Here is a 23,592-nt window from a genome sequence, read left to right as displayed (position 1 = left end):
AAGCTAGCCTGAGTAAAGAAATAAGTTTCTGGGGACTTTTGAGCCTGCCCCTGATTTCAACAGGTGAGAAGTAAATTTAAGAACACTCAGGGGGTGGGGGTCGGGGTTGTATGTTTCCCTGAAGGTGGAGTAAAGTAGTGTATAATGAGAAGGGAGGCTGAGTGTTCCTAAGATTCAGCTACTGCATGGATCCTGGCGTGCAGCCCGCACCCTGTCCTTCCTGTGGCTTGGTAGTTCCGTGGGCTTGCCCCATATCCTTCCATCAATTATGTGCTTCTGCTTATTCTAACTACTGAAAGAACGTAACCCTATTATAATCTTAAATAAGTATTTAAAACTGCGGCACACATGCGCACAGTTACCAGGAGCGCGGACTGCGCCAAAAGGCTAACGGGGACGAAACACCAGCTATTCCGCCCACGTGTTGCACTCGGGGATCCTTCACAACGGCGGCTCTTGTCATTTTCTCACTCACTCTCCGAAACTGTCACCTCCACGCATCGAAATAATATACCTCCAATGCTGTGGCTGGATTTTTCCCTTTTATAGAATGTCTCTTTATTTCCTGATTTGAAAAATAAAATTTAGCTTTATTGCAATGCCTTCTCCGATCTTACCTTCCCAGCAGAATTCAATCCGCGGTTTGCACTAAGCAATAAGCAGGAGGCTCCTATGACAGCTCTTTAAATGCTGTAGACTGAAAAGTCGAAGACTTTATCATGCTTCTACATTTTTCTTCTGGCATGTATTTTTCTTAATTTTTTTGCTTTTTTTTCTTTACACTAAGTCATCTTTTTTCTTGTTTTTTTGAAATTGTTAAACCTTCGTAAAATTTGCAAGTGAGCTACAAGCACTGACATTCTCTCACCTAGATCAGCAACTCTCAGCATGGTGTTCACCAGAGTCGCCTTCTCTGTCTTTGACGCGGACACCACCCCCGGCACAGCCACCTGTATCCTCTTATCCCCTGACTCTGCGTTCACATGGGACCCCTAAGGACAATGCAGGGCTCCACAGAACCGCAATCCAATTAGCTCACAGTTCCCTACATTCTCACAATATTTTAATATAATACAAAGCTCTCTTCAAGTTTATCCAATTCTTAGGTAGCTTTTTAATTTTTTCAAACCCAGACTCCAAGCCAGGACCACCCACTGTATTTAGCTGTCAGATCTTGGTCTCCTTTGATCCAGAACCTTTCTTCAGCTCCTCCTCCTGTCTTTCTTGCTGTCCGTTATGCTGATACCATGGAAGCCTCCAAAGAAGTGATTGTACCATTTTTAGAACTCCATCATACCAGATCTGTGAGCAGTTTTGAATTGTCATGGACTATTTCCTTTCCAGACCATGCGTTTCTCTCCCCACCAAGTCCGCACTGACCTTTCTCTGAAGCTGCTGAACAGACCATCTTCGGTCATGTGCCCAGAAGGCTCTCCTCAGTTGCAGTCACAGATTCCTCAAATCTTGCTTGCCTTTTCTTAGTTTCTTAGTTTTCTGGAACATGTATTTGGTAGCTTTGCAAGAGAAGATGCATGGGAACAATTAACATACATTGCAAGAGTTTGGACCCATTGAAACATTGTCTGCTCAGCAAACAGCAGGCTCCAAGGTAGCCTGATTTCACTGGATTTTATTGTCCTTCCCCCTTTGTCTTCCTATTGCTTTCTCAAACCCCCTCGGTAATCCCTCACTCTATTCTGTGGTCAAATTAGTACACGGTTTTATTATAATTTAGCAAGGTCTTGAGAAGGAAAAGGAAAACGAAATTTGCTCCAGTCACCATCTTTGAGAGGAATTAGTATGTAAATTAAATATTTTTCTCTCTTATTTTTTTGCCATGTATTTGAGAACCCACTCCATTCTGTTGGATATTTTTATTAGCACCTTCCGTAGAACTTCGTTTTATGATGAGTTCATTAAGGAAACATTCCTTCTCACACCCACCATCTCGTGTGTGTCTGATGCCAGGCTTTGTGACCATGTCTTTGCATATACCATATTCTTCGTTCTAAGCTTTAAATCCATATTATGGTTTTATTTAACTAATTTTCAAATTTGCCCATAATAAAACAACTGCTATGACCCAATTACATAAGTGAAAAAAATTTGACGCGCTCCTCCATTCTTTCCGTTGAAAGGAAGGAAAAATTCTTCACCCTTCAGTGTCTTCCATCTGGACTCGGAATTAAATTGGCAGGAGACAAATTAATGGGGGGAAAAAAAGAAAGTTTTATTACATGCACACCAAGGCCCAATGATGAAATTGAGACCTATATAAATGACCAAGACAGAGTTTTTGTACTTTTTTAGACAAAGATAATCTGTGAGGAATTGACAAGACAAAAAAAACTTAACTTTGTGGTTTCATTATTTTTTTAAAAGATTTTATTTATTTATTTGACAGAGAGAGACAGTAAGAGAGGGAACACAAGCAAGGGGAGTGGGAGAGGGAGAAACAGGCTTCCCTCTGAGCAGGGAGCCCAATGTGGGCCTTGATCCCAAGACTCTGGGACCTTGACCTGAGTCAAAGGCAGACACTTAATGACTGAGCCACCCAGGCACCCCTGTGAGTTTTAATTAGTAGGGGACTCTAGACAGAACTGGGGTTCAGGTGGTAGATTAGGAAAAGAAGTTTTCCTGGTTTTAAAGTTCCTATCTCTGGTGATAAGGATGTTTTTTACTTGTTATAGAAGAATATTTCTCACATGGGAGATGTGTTTCCTGCTTTCTAGGGGACAGTGGAGGGTCTGAGTGTCCTTGCACCGGTGCTTTCTTCAATAACTTTTATTTAAAACCATCAATATGCCGGGGTGCCTGGGTGGTTCAGCCGGTTAAGGGTCTGTGTTTGCCTCAGGTCATGATCTCAGGATCCTGGGATTGAGCCCTGCGTGGGGCTCCCTGCTCAGCAGGGAGTCTGCGTCTCCTTCTCCCTCTGCTTCTATCCCCCACTCGTGCTCTTTCTCTCTCTCTCTCTCTCAAATAAATCAATAAATAAAAATCTTTAAAATCATCAATATGCCAAAGAAGCAACTCTGGGGGGAACTGCCCTCGGTCCATAAGCCACCAGCACCCCAAATTTTGCTAAGGCATTATCTTTCCCATTTCATCTTACAGATTAAGTCCCAAATAGACTTGTTGATATTCTACTCAACTGTATTATAACCAGAGTTGCAAACAAAAGACTTAACGTCCCCACTGAACTGTTGTGAATTATCAGAGTAGTCTTTCTATAGTATAAATATTTCAATGTTGAATTATTGCTTTGGATTCATCCATTAACATCTAAATATGCTACATGACATATTTAAAGCAGCTCTTCAGAAGGAAAAACCAGACAGAATAATTTTGAATCTTTTTATATTGTCAACCTTTGTTTTAGCGCCTCAAGCTGCTTTCATTATAGAAGCATTTTGCTCTTAACATCAGCCATTCGGCACAAAACACTAACCCTACGCCCATTTCTGATTAATTGTGAAAAAAACTGACTGCTTTGCATGACATCCACAAGTCCCCAGCCTGGTTCCTAATAGGCAGTAAGAGCACTATATATAACAAACTATCATGTTAAAATGGAAATGTAATGCTTCAAATGTAAAAGGCTTAAGAGAATCTTCTGTTAGGATCAGGGATTATGAATGCGGCTATTTGCATTCGGTCCCTTTGTATGCAGTAACAGGACCTCCCAGGGCTGGCAGCATTCAAGAGACAGATACATTGTTAAAGCTGGAACAAATTTCAAACATTACCCCTGACTATGATGAATTAATACTTGCATTTGGAATGGAATGTGAGATGACTTGTTGCTCTCCACAGTTTCGTTGAAAACATGGTGTGGAGTCGTGGGGAGGGATCTCTATATTTTTTCAAAATATGCCTCCCAAAGGATAATGCATTGTAAAATATGCACATATTATGTACATTGGATATTTAAAAGCAAAGGTAAGACTTCCTGGAAGTTGTTAAGCCAGGAGACGTCTGGCAAGATGTCTCTGTTAACTGGACACAATGTTTTCTCCTTCAAACTCAATGCAGTGCACATTTCCTACTGGAGTGCAATGACGTGACACCTAGGTCACCCTCATTTTTGTATCTCTATATGTAACCTTTAGGATTTTGACCTGCAGAGAGAGAGAGCACAAGCACAGGGAGCTGCAGGCAGAGGGAGAAGCAGGCTCCCTGCTGAGCAAGGAACCCCATGCAGGATTCATGACCTGAGCTGAAGGCAGATACTTAACCAACTGAGCCACCCAGGCATCCCCGGAGGGCTCTTTACTTCTGGAAAAGAATCGGTCTGGCTATATCTAAAGATTGTTTTTAAAGAAATTTGCATCGGGTATCTATATTCACATTTTTAATCGGTTTTTCTGAGCATCTCGTCTGTGCCAGACATGGCGCAAGGATGCAGTGGCCCTCGGAGCCCCAGTAATTCTGTGATTGTTTCTGATTCCTATCAGTTACTGTTTCGGAGGGCTTTTAGGGTCACCTTTCTTTTCATCTCAATCACGGTTGTGCTGTTGAAAACAATGGGTCCAAAATCAAGTCACTTAGGCTAAGCCCCATGTCTTGAAACCCAGACTTTATCATTACAGGTCTCTCTCCCAGAAATGGAATCCCCAGCCAGTCAGTCGGGAGTCACCTGAGCCACACCGGTGAGGTCCCCTGCCTGATAGACCCTGCCAAACCCCAAAGGAGAGTAACCTTGCAATAGCCAACCTGCTCTTTTTACCCAGTACAACTTCCTTGTCCCTGCTCCCTTCCGTACAGAACAGCCTTTCATTTTGTACAGCCTCTCAGAGCCCTGTCTTGTCTGCTAGAGGGATGCTGCCCACTTCCAGTTGATTTCTGCTCAGATAAACTGCTAAAACTTTTAGATGCATTTCCTCACATGTACAGTGTAGTGCAAAAAACGAAACACCTAGAATTAAGGGTTTAAAAAAAGTACTAGCCTTAGGCATTATATGTAATGCTCAGAGACTCGGTTTACTAATATGAAAAGTGAGGATGATAGAGAGAGATTTCAGAGATTAAAAAGATGGAACAAAAGAGTAAACATGGGAAGAGTGTGATACAATGATGGAAGATTAAACTTTGGAATATGACAAAATGCACACCCGCTTGGCAATTAATTGAGTGACAGGGCACACATTTGGGGGTGGTTGTCCTCATGTGTGCTCTGGATCATCTCGCAGAGTCGCTGGGTGGCCTTGTGCAGGAAACAGCATTTTCAGTGCCCAGCACCCTGCACCCTCGTGGATTCGACACATGCACCAATGGTCACAATGCTCTACGTTCCTGTTAAAGCGAACGTTTTAATTTCTGCCAACTCCAGGCAAACGTTACAGATCAGTGTAGATACAGCAACGAGCGACATTCAAAATATGTCAGGCTGCGTGTTTTTTAAATGTGCATCTGTGGGTCTGAGTGTGCGTGTGTGTGTGTGTGTGTGTGTGACACCAGCGCCTCACCATCCTTATATCTACTTTTGCTGTTTGGGAAGACAGAAAACCAAACAACCAGCTGAGGTGCATTACAGGGGGATGCGCAAGTTTGTATCACTGGGAAGATCCAGTTTCAAAACCCCACGGTGATTAGATGAATACCATTAAGTGCGATATTACGGAAACCATGGCAGCCTGTTTTCCACATCGGTCTCAAATGAGTCCTGATGATCTTCGGGTCTGAGAGGGAAAGCAATTTGGTCCTGACCGGGCACTGCTTGACTGAGCCATTGAAATGACTCAGCTGGCCTCTGTCAGGATGCCTTCTTTGCAGATCACGCTGGCCTGAGAAAACCCACACCGTCACTGGCTGCTCACAGTGAGGACTCGGACCTTTCTGCTGCTTGGTGGGAAGTAGGTGCTGTCCCCGTGGTGCTAGAACCCATGGGAAGCCGGGCAGTCATGCCAGGGGGTTAGTTTTCAGCCTTGCTTTTAGTTGGACATAAACCTCAATGCAAAATTTTGTAAGTACTTCAAGGAGAGATCGAGAAAAAAATCAATTTTTTTCAGTTGGCTCCTATTTACATAGAGATAGTTTTTTAAGGTTTTTGTTTATTTGTTTGAGAGCGAGGTACTGAGAGAGAGAGAGTGCGTGTGCACAAAGGAAGAGTGAGAGGGAGAAGCAGACTCCTCGCTGAGCAGAGAGCCCAATGCAGGACTCAATCCCAGGACCCTGAGATCATGACCCACGTGAAAGGCAGACAATTAAATAACTGAGACCCAGGCGCCCCTACACAGAGTTATTAAGAACTAAGTAAAAAGCGGTGGGCTAATTTACTTGGGAAAAATCACAACTTCTTGATCCCAACTATTTCAAAATAATAAAATTACTACTAAAAGGTATATGGCATATCTTCTATAGCTTTTCATTTTCAAGTAAATAATTCACCATTTGGGTTGCCTATTCTTGAAATGTGTTTCCATAGAAACTAACGTGCCACAACTTGACTTCATTAAAAAGAAGTCTTAATTCTGGTACAAATGAATGTTTGATCAAGCTTCCAGAAACCTGCCTGTGTTTCTTGATTGGTTCTGTGGTTTATTTTTCTAAAACACAAAAATGAAAATGTGACCATGAGTAAGACTATTTGAATAAGGATATGAGAGCCTGGCAATGTATTACATACAAGCAGTGGTTAGGAGAAAGAAAATGGAATTGTTTGCTGTAATGTAAATGTGACCGAAAACATTTTTCAAAACATGAGAGTTAAAATTTTGTACAAAGCCAGCTTTACAGACACAATTAACAGACACCTGTTCTGTTTGTAACAGCATTTCTTGCCTGGCTAGTATAACATCAATGTTATTTTCAATAATCACCTGCTATATCTACATTCTACCAAGTACATTTTTATTTTCTGTTTACTTGCAATATTTATCCATTCATTCTTTACATCCGTAAAACTCCAATTAGGATGTAGCTCGGACTCCATATTGCCATCCCACCGAGGAGCAGAAACAAAAAACACGAGAGTTAGGTAGCAGTTGTATGTTTGAAGGGCCAAGAGGAAAACAGTTTCCTTCTTGGACTTTTATGTACTGCAAAGTATGCTAAATCCTGAATATTTCCAGAGACTTAACTCCTCGGTGGAGGTTGTAGTGGGGAAGGCAGACATCATCTTATCTGTTTAGCCCTGGAAAACGTTACTGTTGGAATGGATCACTGCCATCACAAGACATGACTGCAGGTTGACCTGTGAGCTGGACCCCAGCAACGGTGGACTTCCATACTAGAAGCTGCCCCCAAAACACAGCCTTGAGACAGTGATATGGTGCTGAGACCATTGGGATGGATACGTCAGAGACCAGGTAAAGCTTCTATAGAAACCTCAAGATTGGCAGGTGGGAGCAGAGATCTCCTTGTTTTGTGGCACCCAAAGTAAGCCTTGCATATGAGTTACCTTGCTCATTACACCTGTCACCTGCCCATCTGGCCTGGCCTGCCTCTTCTGTCTCTCTCTGCCCTTCACAGGGGGTAGTTTCAGATCACACATGGGAAGCTCTGCGGATGATGTAAAGCCACAATCAGGTCATTGCACATTAAACCTAGGCCAAGAAAATACAATAGGACAATAACTGAAATTAATTTGTAGAGGTGTGACATTGCCTGATATTTACATAGCATCTTTTATTCGACCAAACAATTTCACATGCATTTCTTGCAATTGTTCTTCGATGAAATTATGGTTACCTACAATTAACAGCTGAGACTCTGCATCTGCCTTTGGGTGTTCCGAGCTTCAAATAGCTTAGATAACTAGATCACACTGAATAGCGAGGCATGGACTTATATCTCTATATCTAGCTTCCCAGGCCACTGGATTATCACTTCCACATTTTTTTAGTAATGTATGAAACATATGGAGTTTCTTAGGCTTTTTTGATCATGCTTGTCAGCGATCATTTGAAATGGTGCTTGACTCCCAGACCAAAGTAAGTGGCGCTTTTGTCCTATTATGAATTTATGCTTATTTCTGGATTATTTTCATTTAAATTACCATGAAGTCTTTAATTTAAGCTGCTAAATATATATTTAGTGTAGACAAAAGTATATGAAGGAATAAAGACACTTATAAGGCCAAGACAATTTTTATTAAGAATTCTAAGAATTGGAATAGGACAGGTATTGGAGATATTTAACCACATTATAAAGTTATAAGTGGTATGAAACTTAAATATTATTGTAATAGAGTCAACTGTTCAGAACAGACCCAAGTAAAATGTTAGTACAGAGGAAAGGTAATATTTCACAGGGTTTAACAGCAATGGTATTTTATTAGATCACGGGATTGGGATTTGTATCAAGCCAATTACACGGGATTGGGATTTGTATCAAGCCAATTAAAAGAAAATTCTTTTGTTTTTAAAAGAGTTGATTTATTTATTTTAGAGAGAGAAAGAGAGAGAGAAAGCAGGTGAACTGGGGGAAGGGCAAAGAGGGGAGGGAGAGGGATAAGACTCCACACTGAGCTCAGAGTCTATTCCGGGGCTCAATCTCATGACCCTGAGATCATGACCTGAGCCCAAATCAGGAGTTAGATGCTTAACGCACTAAGACACCCAGGCACCCCAAACAGAAACATTTTAAGTTAGATAAATACTATAAGCTATACAGCAACGTAATTTGCAGTTGGGTTGAAATATGAGAATAAAAACGTAAACCAATGATATACACTACCTATAGTGTAGGGCAGGACTTCCTAAGCGTCATGACACCATAGGCAAAAATCATGGAAGAAAAATGAATAATAGTTGCAACTTTGTATTCCTAAAAGTTCACCATAAACAACATTTAAAAATAAGGGAAAACACTAAAACATATTTTCAAAATAATTGAGAGATAAGGATTCGTTATAGGATACTTCATTGCAGAAAGTTAGCTCAATAGAAAATGGGCATGGGACTTGCAGATAATGCAAAAAGGAAGGAATAGAAAAAGAAACTAAACACATAAAATGCTCATTTAAAAAATCAAAGATGAATACATTGAAATGGCAAGAAATTTCACCATAATATAAGGATTTTTTTAGAAGTGACGTCTCCAAAAATGTCAGTGTAGTAGGGAACTATGAAATGCCATATTTTCACAAAAGCAATATATAAGCTGGCAAAAATGGCCAGAATCAAGTTTTTCAGAACTGTAGAATCTATGAACAAAACTTAAAACAGCCAAGGTAATGCTTACTGAAGAAAGAAGCCAATGAATTTCAGTAAGATGGGCTGTGATATGTCAATTACCAGCTTACCATCTCTCACTCCCCAGCTTTTACACTGAAAACTACAAGACATTGCTCAAAAAATTAAAGAAGCCCTAATTAAACGAAAAGACATGTCATGTTCATGAATTAGGAGACTTAACATCGTTAAAGAAATAATACTACCAAAAGGGATCTACAATTTCAATATAATCCCTATCAAAATCCCAATAGCCTTTTTTAAAAAATGAAATATGTTGATTATAAAACTCATGTGGAATTACAAGGAACCCCAAATAGTTAAAACAAAGAAGAATAAAGTAGAAGAACATATACTCCCCAATTTGAAAGCATACTACAAAGTTATAGTAATCAAAAGAGTGTGGCACTAACATAGGATAGGAATGCAGATCAAGAGAGTAGATTGACACTGTAGACAGAGGCCTACAGCTACACTCTGTTGATTTTCCACCAGGTGCCAAGGTCATTCAATGGATAAAGAATCATCTCTTTGATATACGGTTCTGGGACTACTAGATGCTAAAGAATAAAGTTGAAGCTTTACCTAAAACCGTATAAAGTTAAGTCAAATTTGACCAAAAAAATAATAATATTGTAAGAGCTACACTATAAAACTCATGGAAGGAAACAAAGATGTAAATGTTCACGGACATAGATTAGATAATGCTTCCTTAAATAGGATACCAAAAGTACAAACAACTAAAGAAAAAGTGGATAAATTAAAGCACTAACCCCAATGTGACTGTATTTGGAGATGGGGTCTTTGGGGAAGTAATTAAGGTTAGATGAGGTGATAAGGGTCTGGCCCTAATCCAAAAGGACTGGTGTCCTTAAAGAAGAGGAAGAGACACCAGAAATTCTCTCCATGTGTGCGTGGAGGGAAGGCCATGTGAAGCCATAGAGAAAAAGAGGCCACAGAAGGAACCAACTCTGATGGCACCTTGACCTTGGCCTTTCAGTCCCCAGACCTGTGAAAGAATACATTTCCGTTGCCTTACCCACCAGTCATGGAGTTTTGTTATGGCAGCCCCAGCAAATTCATGCATTGATGAAAGCAAAAATAAACAGTGAAATAAAAAAGAGATTTAATCTAGCATTTTCACTTCTGGAGATAAATGCTACACAAGTAGAGACATGAGTGGAGATATGCGTCAGTTTTAACTTATTTTTTAAAAATTATTTATTTTTTTATTTTAGAGATAGCGAGCAGGGGGCAGGGGCAGAGGGAGAGGGAGAGAGAGAGCCCTAAGCAGATTCTGCGGTGAGCGTGAAGCCCAACATGGGTCTCAATCTCTGAGATCGTGACCTGAGCCGAAACCAAGTCAGACGCTTAAATGACTGTGCCACCCAGGCACCGCGATACATGTCTATTTTTAATAAAAAACAGTTTGCAGTGCTAAATATAGAATAGAGAGAGAGAGTAGAAATTAGCTTTCTAAAATAAAGAATAGTTCTTATAAATTTTACATCTATTTGAGGGAATAGTAATTGCCATTATAAAGAACTGCTACATAAAGCCATTTATATGGTATTGCGCTGAGACAAAATTTTAACTTATGAAGTAATAATTCTCCATTAAATACATTTCTGGAATGAAACATATGTGAGCATTCAGCCAGATCTACAGACTAACAGCGATTATCTTCAGATAAAGCCGTGCTGTGGTCTGGCCAGCCTGGTGATACCTTGAAATCAGCTGTTGCGGAAGTATTTACAACAGACTCTAAAAATCAAGTTTTTTAATTTTATTTTATTGGTTTTTATGACATCCTGGCTTTCTAGCATACCACTGGCATTACATTTATGGTATTTGTTTGTTTGTTTTATCTTTCCTCTCTGCATCATGACATCTGTGCATCTTTTCAGCACTAATCAGTGTTTGGGTACAGATATCTTCTACTCTTGACATATTTTCACTGCTTTTATGATTTGTGATTTTATTTGTTTAAGAATTAAATTTAATGTAGTACAATTTATCAAATTTTGTTTACTTTTCACATTTTATTTTTTTAAGTTTATTTTTTTTATTCCAGTATAATCGATGTATGGAGTTATACTAGTTTCAGGTGTACAACACAGTGATGCCACAATTCTGTTCATTACTCAGTGCTTATCATGGTACATGTACTCTTAATCCCCTTTATTATTTCACTTATCACCCCACCCACCTCCCCTCTGGCAACCATCAGTTTGTTCTCTATAGTTAAGAGTCTATATTTTGTTTGTCTCTTTTTTTATTTGCTTGTTTTGTTTCCTAAATTCCACAGATGAGTGAAATTGTGTGGTATTTGTCTTTCACTGACTTACTTATTTTTGCTTAGCATAATACTCTCTAGCTCCATCCACATCATTGCAAATAGCAAGATATATTCTTGTTTATTACTTAATAATATTCCTGTGTGTGTGTGTGTGTGTGTGTGTGTGTGTGTGTGTGTACCACATCTTCTTTAGCCATTCATCTATCAAGGAACATTTTGGTTGCTTCCATATCTTGTTATTATAAATACTACTGTAATAAACGTAAGGATACATATATCTTCTTGAATTGGTTTCATGGGGGGGGGGGGTAAAAACCCATTCTTCTTAAACTATTCCAAAAAAAATAGAGAAAGAAGGAAAGCTTCCGAATTCATTCTGAGACCAGTGTTACCCTGATACTAAACCAAATAAGACACTACAAAAAAAGAGTATAAGCCAATATCTCTGATAAACATAGATGCAAAAATCGTCAACAAAATATTAGCTAACCAAATCCAACAATACCTTTAAAAAGTTATTCACCACAATCAAGTGGGATGTATTCCTGGAATGCAAGGGTAGTTCAATATTTGCAAATGAATCAATGTGATACATCCCATGAACAAGACAGGGTAAAAACCATATGATCATTTCAATAGATGCAGAAAATGCATTTGACAAAGTGAAACAGCATCCGTTCATGATAAAAACCCTCAACAAAGTAGGTTTAGAGGGAACATACCTCAACATAATAAAGGGCACACATAGAAAACCCACAGCTAACAGCATACTCAATGGTGAAAAACAGAGCTTTCATCCTTTGATCAGGAACAAGACAGGGATGTCCACTCCCTCCACTTTTACTCAACCTAGTACTGGAAGTCCTAGCCATAGCAGTTAAACAACAAAAAAGAATGAAAGGCATTCAAATTAGTAAGGAAGAAGTAAAACTTTCGCTATTTACAGATGACATGAAACCAAAAAATAGAAAACGTCCAAGACTCCACTAATAAACCATTAAAACTGATAAATGAATTCAACAAAGCCACAGGATACAAAATCAATGTACAGAAATCTGCATTTCTATTAACTTATAATGAAGTAGCAGAAACAGAAATGAAGAACACAATCCCGTGTACAATTGCACCAAAAACAATAAAATACCTGCAGCCAGGTCGCCATGCATTGCTCTTCAGAAGTCTCTTGGCTTCCTTGATCTAACACTTCCAAAGCAATTCAGCTCATAAATAACCACGACACACACATGCATGTACACACACGCATATACTCACACGCGCACGTGCACGGATATGCCAAAATTCTTGGGATTTTCGAGCAACATCAAATCTTGAAAACTATAAAACATTGATCAAAGAAACTGAAGATGATACAAACATATGGAAAGATATCCTGTGCTCATAGATAAAGAGAACAATATTGTTAAAATGTCTATACTACCCAAAGCAATCTACAGATTTAATGGAATCCTTATCAAAATACCAAAAGCAATTTTCACAGGATTAGAACAAGTAATCCTAACAGTTGTATAGAACCACAAGATACCCCCAAACAGCCAAAGCAATCTTGAGTTTTAGTGAAAACTAAAAGTATCACAATCCCAGATTTCAAGATATACCACAAAGGTGTAGTAATCAAAACAGTATTGTACTGGCATAAAAATATACACACAGATCAATGGAACAGAATAAAGATCCCAGAAACAAACCCATGCTTTTATGGTCATTTCATCTATGACAAAGAGGCAAGAATATCCAATAGGAAAAAGTTTCTTCAACAAATGGTGTTGGGAAAACTGGACAGCAACACACGAAAGAATGAAACTGGACCACTTTCACATTTGATTTTTAAAATCTGCTTGGATTTAGTTGTTTTGTGTGTGTGAGACAAGTCCAATTTATTTTTTATAAGAATAACCAATTTTATAGAAATATTCACTGAATGATACCTAATCCCCCACCACTCTGCTATATGCAATCAATTACAAATCAAATACATTTATATGCATAGATCTATCTCCGGACTCTTTCTTATTTATTATTTTAACTGTTTTCTTCTCTGTGCCCATTTGTGTTAGACAGAATAATGGGCCGCCAAGGATGTCTTCAAGCTAAACCGCAGGATGTGTGAATACGTTACCTTAATGGCAAAATGAATTTTGCAGATGTGATTAAGTAAAGTCTATTGAGTTGGGGAGATGACCCTGAATAATCCTGGTGGGCCCAATGCAAGGGTCCTTATAAGTGAAAGGCTGAGGTAGGAGAGTCAGAACCAGACAAGGAGGTGTGATGGATGAAGCACAGAGAGATGGGATTGAGAAAGGCTCAGCTGGCCATTGCTGGCTCTCACGGTGGACAGAGACGCTAGCCAAGCAATGCAAATGGCCCGTAGAGAGTAGACAGGCAAGGAAACAGATTTCCCTTAGTATCTCCACTAAGGAACGCAACCCTATGGACACCTTAAGTTTAACCTAGTGAGAGCCATTTCAGACTTCTGTCCTCCAGAGCTATAAGATAATCAGTTGTATTGTTTTAAGTCACTAAGTTTGAGGTAATATGTTACAGCAACAATAAGAAACAAAAATACCATTCATCAGGACCTTCACTTGGTATTGATTTGCAGTAAGTACTGTTGAGTGAGCAGCCAGGTCACCATGCATTGCTCTTCAGAAGTCTCTTGGCTTCCTTGATCTAACACTTCCAAAGCAATTCAGCTCATAAATAACCACAACACACACATGCATGCACACACACGCATATACACACACGCGCACGTGCATGGATATGCCAAAATTCTTGGGATTTTCGAGCAACATCAAATATATAGATCAGCATTTCTCAAAGTAGGGTCCAAGGACACAGAAAACGTCTACTCTCAAGACCCTTTTAGGAGATTCTCAAGATTCTCCCTTTTGCGGTTCACTCATCTGTTACAACAGACTGAGGCAGAAACAGACATGAGAATCCAGCTGTCTTCCACTAAACAGATATTAAATATCTTTTCAAAAATAGAAAACAAAACCACTCTCCTCGTGTTATGGAAACAATAGTTACCTTTCATAAAATAGGTGCAATTTATGTTAATCTAATGGTTTTCTTATGGTCATTTAAAATGACCATAAAAATACACATTTAAAAATGTTCTAAACTTCAACTTCTGATAATATAAATGTTGATAGATGCAATGCACATAAGCAAAGGCTTTCTGTAATCTTAAAGAATTTGTTGGACGTGAAAGCGGAACACAGAACAAAAAGATTTAAAACTGTTACTATATATTAATTTTTAAGCAAGATATGTTTATGATGCCAAGTTTCCCTATGAATGAACACATCTCTATCATGTATATCTCCACTTGTAGTAACTAGTATCTGATGACTTTCAATAACATTTTAAAATTATTCCAAAATATGTGTTTTTTGGTAGATTTGTTGCTAAATAATTAATACTTCTGTTTCTGTTTTATGAATTTTATAAATGTTATAAACATGTTTTTTATATATTTTATAAGGTCACACCGTACTTTGAAAAATGGTATATTTCCTATTTTATATGACTCTTGGTGTATTTCCAATAATGATCGTTAGATTCTTCGGGATGTTTGTTATCACAGGCAAAAATAACATATTTTCCTACCTTTTCAATACTTATAAGTGTGTTTTTTTCTCAGTGCCTATTTACACTACATCGAGGATTTTCAGTAGAATACTGAGCAAATCTGATGAGAACAGGGAATCTCATATGTAGGTGCCCTTAATTGCCTTAAATTAAAGGAAGCTTTCAAAAATTCAGCGTTAATTATGATATTTGCTGCAGGCACTTTTTCTAGGTTAATATTGTTAAATCAGGATAAGAAACATTTCTCTTATTCCTATATTCCTACAATTTTTTTATACCCATAAATGAGTGTTGAATATCACTGCATGATTTCTCTGCACGGTTAATATCAGGTTAGACTAGACTCTGGCAGTTACAAATATACCCCAAACCTCACTGCATTACCAGAATAAATACCTGCCCTTAAATCACATCATTGTCTGACACAGGATAAATGGGAAATCTCATACTTCTGTATCTATTAAAGATTTTGTGTCTTTAATTTAAAACATTCTCACAAAGAAAATTCCATGCCCAGGCAACTTCACTCATAAATTCCTACAAATCCTTCTGAGAGAATATAAAAATAGAGAAAACCCAATTTGCTTTAAGAAGTTAGTGTAGTGTAACCTTGATATGATCTGAATAAGGACATTATAAGAAAGGAAAATATCAAGAAAATACCTTTCATTAACATAGGTATGAAAATAATAAATAAAATATTAGCTAGCCTAGTTCAGCAATGTATAAAACTATAAATAGACCATGATTAATTGATGTGTATTCCAAGGTTGGTTTAATATTAAAAAAATAAATCAATGTAGTTCACCACATTTAAACAAAATAAAGGCACAAAGATAGCCATCTTGATGGTTGCAAAGTACAGCATTTGATAAATTGAAAAGCTAGAAAAAAATTCAAAAATTCAGAAATTGATGGAAACTTTCTTAACATGTTAAGGAGCATTTACAAAAAAAAGAAAAAGAAAAATATAAGCAACACCTTCATGATGACATTTTGAAAGCTTTCTTTTTGATCTTAAGAAGGGGTGCCTGAGTGGCTCAGTCGTTAAGCGTCTGCCTTTGGCTCAGGGCGTGATCCTGACGTTATGGGATCGAGCCCCGCATCAGGCTCCTCTGCTGAGAGCCTGCTTCTTCCTCTCCCACTCCCCCTGCTTGTGTTCCCTCTCTCGCTGCCTGTCTCTCTCTGTCAAATAAATAAATTTAAAAATCTTAAAAAAAAAAAGAAAAAGAAGAAGAGGTCTACTGTCAAAACTTCTTTTTGCCACTGTATGGGAGGTCCTAGTGAGTGCAATAGTAAGGTCAGAAATAGCAAAGTGTGAAGATTCAAAATAAAGTAAAGCTGCGATGATTTGCACGTGACATGCTCATGTACACAGAAAACCCAAAAGAACTCACTGTTAAATTAGGTTAATTAGTGAATTTGGTAAAATCATTCAATTCTGGAGCTGATCCATGCTGGATCTGTAATCTGTAGCTGATGAAAAAGTATTAATTGATAACATTAGCAAACAACATACACTTATGAACAGATTTAATAAAAATACCTGTGGCCCCTACACGACAATTAAAGAGCTAAATACATGAGAAAAATGTAAGATGTTGATGGATTGGAAAATGCAATATTATGAAGATGCTATCAACTTCCAGTTGAGCTGTTGATTCAATCAAGATAACAGAACTTTTTACAGTTAGTATTCACAAAGTAGTTCTAAATCCACATAAAAATGTAAAGGGCCAGGCACCTGGGTGACTCAGTCAGTTAGACATCTGACTCTTGATTTCAGTTCAGGTCGTGATCTCAGGGTCATGAATCGAGCCCCACGTTGGGCTCTGCACTCAGCATGGAGTCCGCTTCAGGTCCTCTCTCTCCTTCTCCCTCTGCCCCTCAAATAAATAAATAAATAAATCTTTAAAGGAATTGGAAAGGCCAAGAATAGAAGAGGTGATCCTTAAGGAATCAAAACAAAACCAGACTACCAAGATTAACAGGGACAAAGAGAATGAGATAAAGGTGTAATCCAGACACCATTGTCCTGGTGTAAAAACTGAAAAACTTGACTGAGAACCATAATAGTGGCTGGAAAGAGATCCACAGACAGATGGACATCGGATTTATGGCAAAGGTGACACCAGTGATGAGGAGGAAATAGTTGATTTGTTTATATGTAAATATTGCTGCATTAAGAGAATATTCTTATTGCTAAACTACTTTTTGATGCAGAATGGCATACCAGGTATCTTACAGATCTAAAAATAAAAGGTAAAACAATACCATTTCTGGAAAACATAGAAGACTTTCTTCTTGAACTTAGGAAAGGAAAAATGTCTTATGCAAGACACAGCAAGCACTAGTCATAAAGTAAAAAAATCAGTAAATATCCAAAACAAGAATTTCCATTCATTATAACAGCTAAGGGAAGCAAAACGTAAGGCCCTGTGTGGAAGGAAACAATTGCTGTACTTCTGACATGTGTGTGTGTGTGTGTGTGTGTGTGTGTGTGTGTGTGTTCACCAAAAGACACAAACAAATTTTCATGGACACATTAGTCATAATAAACCAAAGGTAAAAATCACCAAAATGCCCATCAAAAATAGAATAGGGAATAAATCACACTATATTCTTAGAATACTATTGGACATTGAAGAGCTAATATAACATGCTGCTTATCTACCATAAATATGAAGGTGAGCAAAAGCAGCCAGAGGTAAGGTTGTCTACCCCGTAGGCTAAGTACAAAAGCAGAGGCAAATCTCTTCTAAGCTAGGATAGGGGTTACCTTTGTAATCTGGTAGTGTGCCTGGGAAGGGTCAGGAAGTGCATACCTATGTTCTGATAAGGTTCTGACAGTAACAGACGTGTTTCCAATTTTGAACACTCATTCAGATATAAATGCATGATTGAACACCTCTCTGTAAATTTCAATTAAATTAATTAGTACCACCTCTGTTGACAATGCTCTTTATCTGCATCTCCTACGTGTTTTTCCCAACCTCAGATTCATGTATCTATCATTTACTCAGTATTTCCATTGGACATACCAAAAGTCATCTGTACAAAGGTAAAATCCTGATCTTTCTTCCCAAATACACTGCACCTGTAGCTTCCCCATTTCAACTGACGGCAACTCCATCCTTCCATTGTGACAAAAACTGTGAAGCCATCATTGACTCTGTTCTTGTTTGCTTGCTACAAACTCCATCTGCTCAAGAAATAGGGCTGGCTCTACTTCCAAATATACGTGGATTCCCACCACTTCCCCCTCTTCCGGTATTTGCTCCTTGGTCCAAGGCATCATAATTCTTTGCCTAGGTGACTAGAACACTTTGGTCCCTGTTTCAACCCATGCTCCCTTCCTTCCATTCTGCATATAGTCAGTGTGACTCCTGCAGGACAGGAGATACATCTGTGGACAGAATTGTGTGAACTGTCTGGATTAGGCAGATGTGAATTACCCATCCCAGAATGCCTCTCACTTTGCCCTTCTAAAGTGCGCAGATGGGAGTAAGCAGGCACCTGCTGCATGATGGGAGAGAGCCCAGACTCATTCTGACCACCTGCTCAGACATGGGAGAAATGAGAGGGGCCAGAAGAAAGGTAGAGGACAAGTAAACAACTGTGAGTGGCTGTGCCCGGTGGGGACTTCTTTGCAATCTATTCATGAATTTACATCACTGATAAGTATGACTCTCTGGATATCCTTTAATTTAAAGGATTTAATCCCAAATCCTTAATTTAATGTCCTTACCCCATGAACAGTAAGATGGGGGGTAGCCAGGTAGAGGGGTAGGGGGTCTCCTGGGAAGTGTAGCAGTATGTAACCCCATGGATACGACCAAGGGTTAACCTTATTCACTCTCTCTGCTCAATATGCAGATCCAGTCTCAGGGTGAGGCCTCCCTTGACACTTGGGTGAAAATAGGGTGGATTCCATGATTTTTCTGGTAGCTCTTGGATAATAAGAATGTAGCCACTATAGGCCATTTCCTTTGGCTTTTTGTCTGTGCATATTTTTCAGACATAAGTCTGACACCTGTTCAACATGTCCCTTAAAACACAGAGAATGTGTTTCTTTCTCTTCAAATACTTTCCTTGAAACACTTCTCAGAAGTTTGATGTGTTGGGGACATGTGACTCAGCACACTGGCATTTTTCTTTGGAGAAATCTTCTTCTTAGCTTACTCACTTGTTAAATGTCACATGGTTATAAAACCTTCACATATTCAAATATTCAATCTGAGTCTGGGAGTGTCCCTCAAAATCAATAAAATGTTTAACATTTTGAAAAAGATTATAGTTGTGTAATTACACCCCCCCCCCCCGCAAATCTGGTTAAAGTTTTCGTTTTGTGTCTTCATTATAAGGATCTGAATATTAGCAAGCGTAAAGGTTCTCAGATCCCATTTGCCTGGGGCCAGTGATGAGTGGAGACTGTAGACTTGTCTCCCCAAGCGGGTGTAAGAACATGAATATAATGAAGAAATTTGGGGAATCAGACTGGACCACTCTAGATATAGAACTAGGGAGAAATTATTGTATGACATGGAATCTTAATACTTGTCAGGATTTCTCTGATGTTTGAAAATAATAGTATTATTAAGCATTATGCACCTGGATCACAATGACAGAGTGTCTTGTTTTCATGGTCACCAGGAGTAGACTTTAGACGTCTAGGGAGACACAGACACTATGAAATAGTTCAAACTGGTCCTTTATTTTTCAGATATTGTTTCTCTGCCTAACCCAACCAATTTCCCCATGACTTACAATGAGACGCCTTCTGTTGCTCACACACTAATTCCTCATTTATCCACCCCATATTTATTGAACTAAGTTTCCTGTAGGATTCTAGGCACTGGAGATATTTATGCTGTTTACACACCCACTAAGGCTTCCTCGCTGGTTTCTAGTTAATTCATGACCTCTCCTGAATCCTGGTATAATTTTTCTCTTGCTTATCAAATTCATGTGATTTTACCCTGGTGTTTTTTACTCCTATGTGTTACCAGCATTAGCTATACTTCCCAGGAGATTGTCCATGACCAACCTGGGTGGGGGTGGATGAGGAGTTCTGGGACTCCTCTCCTATCACCCGTTGGTCTCTCTCTTTCAGCAAGGGAAGGTTTGTGGGGAACAAGAGAGGGAAAAAGGCAACCAAGCTTTTACCCTGTTCACTTTCCCCATTGATTAACTCAAAATTTCTATCAACCTTCCGAAGACAAGAACAGAACTGTGTCCCACAACAGGAGAAGCAGGAGGAATGGGTTAGGTAAAAGGATATTCTCCCTGCCTCTTTCTACCAAATTTCAGGTCTCCATCCTGGTAGTTCCAGCAAGTTCCAGGCATAGATGGAGCCATGGAGTTCAATGCCATGAAGACAGCTGGGGTCCCCAATCCGTTCTGCACCTGTTGACACAGTGGCTTTGAAACTCCCTGAAATTCTAGGTAGCATCTTCTATATGGTAGGTCTAAGTGTGTGTGTGTGTGTGTGTGTGTGTGTGTGTGTGTTAATATAGGCAACAATCTCAGAACTTAAGGGGAGAAGAGTCAAAAAGAAATTTTGCTACTTAAGTATGTGTGTTGTTTTTCTAGTTTCTTATGCTGAATACCTTAGTTTTAGTCACTTTTATTTAATAACAGGCTATGTACTTACTTGTTCAAGTAAAATAGGTCAGATGTAGACATCAAGACAGAAAGCGTTCTCTTTTTGCTACTTTTCCTCAAGCTTTCTTGCCCCTCCCCTCTCCCTAGACAGTCTTCTTTATGCTCATGATATAATGAGAACACTCACAGAACTCAGTCCTTAAGATACGTGGCCAGTCCAGAGTGCTCTTCTCTGCTCTAGACCTATTACCAAAATGATGGTCTTTTCCCCAAAAGAAAAGAAAAAGCCTCTTCTGATGTGTTCTATCTTCTCTACTGTCACCACCAGTCATCATTGGGTGCAACTCAGAAAGCTAGCTTTGATGCCATTCTCCACTTCTTGCAACTATAATTGATCAGTTAGTCCTGGTGTATTATTTCTAACAAATCTCTCCCCTTTGTTTTAGCCATGTTTTCAGTATCCTGGTCAAAGTTAGCCATCATCTCTTTCCTCTCCTGGAACACAAACAAACTCCTATACAATCTACACAGAATTGCTTTATTCACCATTCATTCCCTTTTCCATATACAACCAAAGATACCTTTCAAACTCTAATCCAATGTTCAAAGATCAAAATACATCATGAGACCTGCGATGTCCCATAGAATCTGGGGCTACAACAATTGGGATGTGGCTCTATGCCTTTCTCCCACTCATGCTGTGCATTTGAACTCTCTTGCTGTTCCTTCGGGTTCTCAATTTCACTGCACATCTCTACACCCCTGCTCCAGGCCCTTTGCATAGGGCATCTACTCACAAATATCTTTGATCTCTATCCTTAGGCAGTGGTCAAGTCCCTCCTTTGACTTAAATTGTCAGCACAATCACATCTTCCCAGGAAAGCTTATTCTGGCTTCCTTGTAGGCTCTGTGCCTCCTGCATGACCCTGTGCATCATGTCCTCCATAGCCCCATCACCTTGGGGATGCTTCTGGTTTAACGTTGGTCTAGTGCTGGGTGGGTGGTGACCTACTAGCCTGGAGACAACCTCAGATGAACTCCTAACTCTCAAGATCTTTCCAAGTGTCTCTGGCAGCTCTTCCCTTCTTTCATCCTCTTAGACTTCTAAACCCACTCACTTTTTTTGGAACAATGTGACACATATATTTGTTAGAAATTTAAGTTTAAATCTATACATTTTTCTCACTTCACATAATTGTATCTCGTGATTCAATGTGGGCTGATACTGTGCCCCAAAATTATGAACTTAAGGAATGTTATGGTAGCATCTTTGAAAGAAGTACAACTGGTCTGAGTACTGCGCTTGGGCCAGTAGCTTTTTGTGTTTATGGATGCGGTGTCTGTCACAGTGGTGATATGAGGAGTTGCTTGCGACAAGCAACAAGACCAGTTGGGGGTTAAAGAGGATGGCACAATTATCTGCAAAGAAACTCAAGTTTGCAGATGATCCACAGCTGACAAATACTTACTCCTTGAGGAAGCAGCAAAGGACAATAGAATGTCCCAGAAAAAACACCTCTATTTCTTCAAGGAAGATCCTCAATGTTCAAATAACCATTCATTGGGGAAGAAATTTGCAACAAAATAAAACAAAAAGCAAATCTGAGTCAAGTGGGTTAGTTGCTTGAGTGTCACATGAATAAATGATTGAGTTTTTTATTTCCAACCTATATCTCCATTTTTCTTTTCATGAGGTGTATTCTCAAGAAATTTACTTTGAGGGCCCAATAAATGAGTAACAAAAAAATCTTTCTTAATTTTCTACATTTCGAAGTATCTATATTATAAAATTTTTGTTTCATGCTCCCCTCATTTTTAGTTATAATTCGGTATTAATATACACAAATGAGGCTCTTCCTCAAGACCATGCCTTCGTATTGCCCCCAGAAAGCATAGAAGTTGATTGAGTCACTCAACACTGCTGAATTTACTCATGTTTATTTGTGAATTATTTAATTAAATTATAGTAATGATAATGACAACGAACGTTCAATTTAATAATCTCCTTTCAAATATACTCCACCATTCCTGGCATCTACCATCCTCCGTAAACCATTACGCATGGCGCTCACAGGGTTCTTTTTCCTGTTCATTAAGTACACTAATTTTGGCTGAGACAACAGCTCCTCCTCTTCTTTTCAAGATGCAAGTGTGAAACTTATGATGAAAAAATGAATCACTTCTGGGAGGAGCTGTTAGGAAGAACGTGAGTGTATAAATGAAATAGCAATTTGCAAGCATGAATGGAAATTTCCACTCCACCAGCCCAGAGGGAGAAAGCAGCTGAAAACAGATTCAACACTGACATAGACCCCGCCCACAGTCACAGATGACAGAGCAGCCTGGTCTGGGAGAGATCAGAGAGTGCAGGGCAGACAGCAGGGCCAGAGAGGATACACACTGGAACTTGTCGCCAGGTGTGGGGAGGGACAGTCATGATGGGGTGTGTCTCCTTGTGCACAGAGCCATCAGCATGGGCACGTACAGGGTAGCCTGGGCATCATTCTAGGACAGTCATTCCAACAAAGACAAGACACTTGAGCCCCATGCATGTCAGGTTGCCCTTCCAGGACGGGGCTCTGTGTCTGTGCTTGCTGTTGAGCCTCACAACACACCTGATGGAACAGGTTACCCACCCATTTCATAGGCGAGCAAATAGGGGCAGAGGGCACTACTGCTGGCAGGCCAAGCAGCACCACTCCCGGCAGCTGTCTGTAACTTCCAAGCCTGGGTGCTCCCCATGCTGGTGGCTAGCCCCAGATTCTAGGGGCATTGGGAGTGGCTTTTTTGGGGGAGTTGGAGGGGACAAGACGCCACACCCTAGGACTGCTCTAACGCTCAGGGAAGCTTGGGGAAGGGACAAAAGGAAGCTGATGGCTCCTGACCACACTCCCCCTAACC

Source organism: Ursus arctos, unplaced genomic scaffold, assembly GCF_023065955.2.
Source record: "Ursus arctos isolate Adak ecotype North America unplaced genomic scaffold, UrsArc2.0 scaffold_3, whole genome shotgun sequence".
Classification (NCBI taxonomy): domain Eukaryota; kingdom Metazoa; phylum Chordata; class Mammalia; order Carnivora; family Ursidae; genus Ursus; species Ursus arctos.
Note: the sequence above shows the minus strand (reverse complement) of the source record.